The sequence below is a fragment of the Zalophus californianus genome, chromosome 14, assembly GCF_009762305.2.
Source record: "Zalophus californianus isolate mZalCal1 chromosome 14, mZalCal1.pri.v2, whole genome shotgun sequence".
NCBI classification, from domain to species: Eukaryota; Metazoa; Chordata; class Mammalia; order Carnivora; family Otariidae; genus Zalophus; species Zalophus californianus.
Genome location: NC_045608.1, coordinates 29,242,574 through 29,248,573, shown reverse-complemented (window position 1 = coordinate 29,248,573; position 6,000 = coordinate 29,242,574).

Sequence of the window (6,000 nt, the reverse complement as noted above, 5' to 3'; positions counted from 1 at the left end):
CCCCAGACTGTGGATCGCGTTTGCTGCAAGTGTTTGCAGGCTGCATCCAGCAGACTCACCTTCCCATAAAGAACGCAACAGGGAGACCACTCACATGAGAAAGTCGAGTTGGGGGAGGGGGAGGGTGGTGTGCTCTCTCTGCTCTCTGGGGACAGGAGGCCTAAGGCCCAAAGAGCAGCTTTCCACTGAGGACATCTGGGTGTACTTGGGCCAAGGGCAACAACCTGGCGTCACCGGGGGACTGGGATATCCTAGCTCTGAAGGTCAGGTGGCCTTGGGGCCAAGCCCTCCGGCAGAGCAACCAAGGGGACTGGAATGGAGCAGGCCAGGGAGGATGATGGACAGCCCCAGGAAAGGACTAGATGCCCTATATGCCACCCACCATCTCTCTATCCCCCATATAGCCCCACAGGCAGCCCTGCATCCCAGGGCTTATCTGGAGGCTCTGGAGACGTGTTGGTCTTAAAACCCCATTGTTGGGTGGCAGAGGGTGACCTCAGTCCACTTTCCAGCCATGTGTCCTGGGCCTGAGTGAGGGCAGCCCCAGTGCCCTCTTGTCACACCCTCCAAGCCAAGTGGGAATTGCAGCCAAAGGGATGGTCTGCCTGGAGCTTCAAGGGACAGCGAGGCTGGGCTCAGGCCCCAAAAGCCAAGGTTGAGAGAGCCTGTGTCCCCCACTTTCTCTGGCCTGCAGCCCCATGCCCCAACCCAGGAGCCCCTAGCCCATCCCCCAGGCCCTGCCCACTTCCCTCCAATGTCACAGCCGCCCCCACCCACCTCATCTTGACCAGGCCCAGCCAAAAGCCCTCAGGACCAAACCCAACACCTCAGCTGTCAGCCCCACACCCCAAAGCCCCATCTCACCAGGCCAAAGCCCAGATCCCTGGCCTGGCTCTAAAGAATGGGGTTCATGGGTCCATGGGGCTGCCCAGGGGCCAGAAAGCCTTGATAAGGGCTGGGTCACCTAAGAGGTGGAGGCCTTGGGGATCCAGACCCAGGTCTGGGGAGCCCGCACTGAGAAATCCCCTCCAATACCCTGTCGCCGGCATACAAGTAAACATCTGGTGTGTCTCCCTTGAGAAAATAAGGGGGTAGGGGAGGGGGCAGAGGGTTTCAGGGCACACGCTCTGAGCCAAGGACCATGTGGTCATGCCAAAACAGTGGCGGTGCCCAGCCACCTGGCCAGTCCTCCACCCAGGCATCTGAGATAGTGGAATCTCTGGGCGCCGAGCACCAGCGTCCTACCCTCACACACACCCCACCACGGCTGCTCTTGGATCCCACAGGTGACCCCTGTCCTGACGCCCTCGCTGGCTCCGCTGTCCTTCTCCCTCCAGAAGGGTTGTCCCCTGCACCAGTTTCTAGCCAAGCCCCAGCCCCCAGCAGTTCCCAAGCACGGGCCAGAGGTAACTGCAAACCTGGGCCCTCCCCCCGCCAGCCGTGGCTGCCCGCTAACAAACAGGGCACAATGGGGCCAGCCCAGGGCTGTCAGGAGGTCTCCCTCTGGGGAAGGCCCACAGATGGGAGCCCCAGGCCCTTGGGAGGAAGCAGGTGAGGGACCCCTGAGAGGGGTGTGTATAAGTGGTGAGAGTCCCCAGGCAATTCAGGTGTGAATGGTGGGGTAGAACTAGCAAAGGACATCTGATCCTCATGGCCAGCCTGCCAGGGCCTGAGGCCAAGACAGAACCGCAGATTCAAGTGGGGAGGAGGTTTCTGCCCCAGCACTGTCCCTCCTCCACCAGGGGTTAGCCTCCTGCCCTGCCCTGGGTCCCCGGGGGGGGGGGGGGGGGGGGGGGGCGGGGCGGAGGGGGGGGAAACACGACTTCAGCCTGTCAGCAGGGTTGTGGCGCCATCTGGTGGTAGGTTCTGGGCCCCACACTTGACCGGTTGGCAGAGGGTAGGGCGTCCTTCAGAGAGAGGGAGCACCCTGGCACCCAGGGATGCTAGCCAGGCCTGTGACCATTCCAGGTCTCTCCACTTCACCCGACCCGCAATTTCTCACTCAACTCCGTTGGGCACATTGCTTGGGTGAAGTGACGGGCCCCAAAGCTCATGGCCCAGCCCTGTCTACTCCCAGCAAGAGCCCGGTAGAGGCAGAGGGTAGACAGCAAGGTGGGCAACACCCTGGATCCTGGCTCCGGTAAGGACCCGGCAAGGTGACCCTGGCACTGGCCATCAGGCACCCAGGCCAGGCTGGGTCCCTGGGCACCCCTGTGCAGGTAACAGGGGCAGATGGTCACGGAAGTACCGAGAAATGGGTGAGCCTGGCTGGATGGGATCTTCTTGAGGGGGTGGTCTCTGGGCCCAGGCAAGGGTAGGCACATCCAATTCACCCAGCCAGGAGCACAGGGGCCTGGCCGCCCACAGAATGGCCATCTCCCCAGCCCGGAGCCCTCAATGCCTTGGCTGATAGTAATTTATTGGAGCTGTGCATCCCTGAGAGGATTTTCCTTGACATTCTTATTATCCCTCTGATTCTTAAATAAAAAATGTGAGCGGTGGGTGTCCAGAGAGTCACCCTGGAAGGGAAGACAAATGGCTTGCCACTGCCAAGGGACAGGACAGACAGGGGAGCATCCCCTTCTGCCCCTAAGCCTCAGCTTTGGAAATGGGACCACCCTAGGAGGACTTCATAGGCCCAGCCCCCCCCTCAGCGTCCTCCCTGCCCTCACCTGCACCCCATCCTAGGGCCCACCCCCAATCCATCCTCTGTCCAGTAAGGCTGCCCCCACAGGCTGGAGAAGGGAGGGGAGGTGCCTATCTCAGCAACTTGTGTGCACTTGCCTGGAGTGTGCCTGCTGGCCCTGGGGTAGGCCTTCATTCCCCAGGCCACCCCAGCCTCCACATGGCCACAGCCAATGCAAGACCACCGTCAGAGCGCCATGGGCCCCGGCCATGGGCCACCCTCTGCTACATGCTCAGAGCAAAGGAGAGCTCACCTCCTCCCAGGCCGTGGGAGGGAAATGAGGGGCTAAGAGTGACCTGATGCCCCAGGTAAGAGGTAACCCGCAGCCTGGGACTGCTCCAGGAAGCCTGCAGGGCCTGAGGGACATGTGGGGTGGCTCTGAGGCCTGGAGAAGGGAGGGTCTGGGCCAGGGCTTGGATTAGGGGAGAGATGGGGCACCTCCTATGTGGCTGCACTGGCCCAGGTACCCCGAGTTCCATCTGCTCCAAGCCTGTTTCCCACCCTTTGATATGAACGTGGGGCACTGAAGGTTGAAGTCCCAGTGAGTCCAGGCAGGAGCACCCTGGCCTGGCTCAGGGCAGAAAGGGCGTGGTCCCCCACACCTCCTCTTCCTCCCTAGCCAACCCCTGCTCACAGGCTCCAGGCTCCCTGAGGCCATTGGGCATCGTGGCAATCTGGGCAGGAAGCGGCTGCCATGGCAACTGGCATCCAGGGAGGTGCGCTGCTTGGCAACAGGGGCCACAGCCCGGTGCTCCCTACAATGCCCTAGAGCCGCACTTTCCGCCTGTGAACAGGAATTCCGGCCAGTACTGGGAGCCAACGCAGACTCACTCCCCACCCTCCTGTGGGCATCCTGAAGCCCTGACACGAGGCAGAACCCCCACACACCCGGATCCGGGACACTGGTTTGCAGGGTTCTTTAAACGCATTAGTGTATCTGTCCCCATTCGTGGGAATGCCATCCCAGCTGTGGATCCTAAGCACCCTCTCTCCCTCTGAGAGCACCCCCACCACTTAGGGTGTTCTCCGGCTCAGGGCCATGTTGCCAGGACCAGAGAGAGGGGGTGAAGAAGGTTTCAGGGAGTTGAGGTCTGCAGGGCCAGGCTCTGAGCCTCCAGCAAATGGGGGCACAGCCTGAGTAAAGGTGTGGGTGAATCAGGGAACGTGGGGTGCCCAGGCTGGGAAGGGAGGTGCCTCAAGGGAACAGGCAGTGAAGCCGGAGCTCCTGTGTCATCTGAGACCTCCTCAAACCCACTCAGGGATCGCCACTGCCTTTGGGCCTGACAGCCCAGCCAGGGTGCCCGCGGTGAGAAATGAGGACCCCATCTGATATTTCCATACGTGACAGCCCCTGGAACCACCAGTCTCCATGAGGACCTCTTCTCTCTCCCCCATTTCACATTCCTGAGCACCTGTTGGCACCTGGCAGGCTGAGGAACACTGAGGGCAGGATGCAGCTCCCACCTGCCCCCCACTGCCCTGCCCCTCCCCTACAGCAGCCCCCGGCAGGGCCTTTGCCTGGACTCCTTCCCCATGGCTGCCTCACCTCAGAGGCCCCCCAAGAAGCCTTCCTGGGCCGTCAGCTTGAGTTGTCTCCTGAAGGGTACTCTGAACCAAGCACATCCGGATACCCATGAGATTCCAGAGAAGAATTATAGGAGGGAGGCTGAGCAGAACCCCCCACTTGCCTGGCAGTTTGGGGGAGCAGCTTGCGGGGGGGCAGCTGGTGCCTGAGCCAGGCTCCAGGAGCATCCTCTCCAGCTCATCCCCAGGTAGCACCTGTTGTTAGAGGCTATACAGACGGCACCCCCACCCTAGAAACACAGAGGGGCCTCCTGGGGCCGGGGCCACATGTGTCCAGCCTGCTCCGGCCTGTGTGACAGCCTCCTCTGTCAGTGAGCCACCCACCCGCGGCTCCTGCAGCATATCCGCCTCATATGACACAGAAGATAGGAGGAAGACATCTGCACACAAGGGATCTTGACTAATTTCTTCAGACAGGAAGTAGGGACTGGCTTTAGTGGCACAGCCTGGGTGGAGACAAGCAGAAAAACAGGCCTTGCTAGGGGACAGCCTGGGGGGACCATCCAACACCGAGGCGAGGCAAACAGCGCTCTACTGAGCATGATGGCAGGACAGCAGGTGACCCGGGGACTCCCCATGCCGTCCTCTATTCCAGACCACAAAAATGCAGCGGGTAGATGTTTGCTCCGAGGCAGGAGGGCCTCCTTCCTGGGACCTGACATTAAGATGTTCCAACAGTTCTTAAAGTTAATGGGGAGAGAAACGTGGCAGTCAGCTCTTTCCTGCCTCCCTTACCCACAGGAGCAGAAGAAAAAGAAAGCCAGTGTCTAATAGGAGGTCCCAAGACCAAAAAGGAAAAAAAAAAAAAAAAAGCCACAAAGAGAATAAGGAAAATACAGGAAGCAAAAAGTTTCCCTCCCTTCTAAACCCACTGTATCCCTAAAACAGAGCAGGATGTTCTAGAAAAAGAATAGGGGGCATTCAAAGAACAGTAACGATGTCTTGGAAATTTAAAACATGATTTCTGACATTCAAAAGACCGGCAGCAGTGACTGGCCTGCTCCAAGCAGCACTGAGGACCTTGAGGCCCTCCTCAAATTCCCACGGGAAACGCCCTCTGAGCTGATTCTCTCCCCAGCCCCACATCCAAAAAGCCTGAGGTCAGAGTAAGGTGCTTTCTGGAGACCTGTGAGGTGTCTCATTATTCCCACGTGAGAGGCCACTACTAAACTTAGTGACTAAAACAATCATGACGTAGCCTGGGGCTTGGCGACTTGGCTCATCCCTGGGAACCGTGCTCTCAGGGGTGCTTTGGGCTTGTCAGCCCCTTTGGGCCTTTGGGGACAGGCTAGAATGACAGAAACCTCTCTCCCCATGACCTCTTATCTGATAGCAAGGCCTCCCCAGTGGCAGAGGGTCCACAGGACAGCAAGAGAGAGAGGTCAAGGCCTAGCACACATGCCCAAGTGATGCACAAGGTTAGTCCAAAGTCCAGGATAAAGAGAGGGACCTTGTCTCTCGAGGTGAAGGGGGAAAAGTCACATTGCAGAGGCTCAAAGCACTAGGAGAAAAGGGATTTGTGGCCGTCTCTACCATGCAAAAACTTGAGTCCACCTTTCTGAGAGTGTTACTTGAGAATGGGCTTCCACAGAACAAGGGAGGGCACTGAAGAAGAGGAAGACGTGGACCCAGGACGTCCAGGGGCAGTGAGGGGGTGGGGGGGACCTGCAGTAGCACAGGCCACATCATGGACTATTGGAAAGAAGGGAGGAAAAACAGACCAAAGTGCT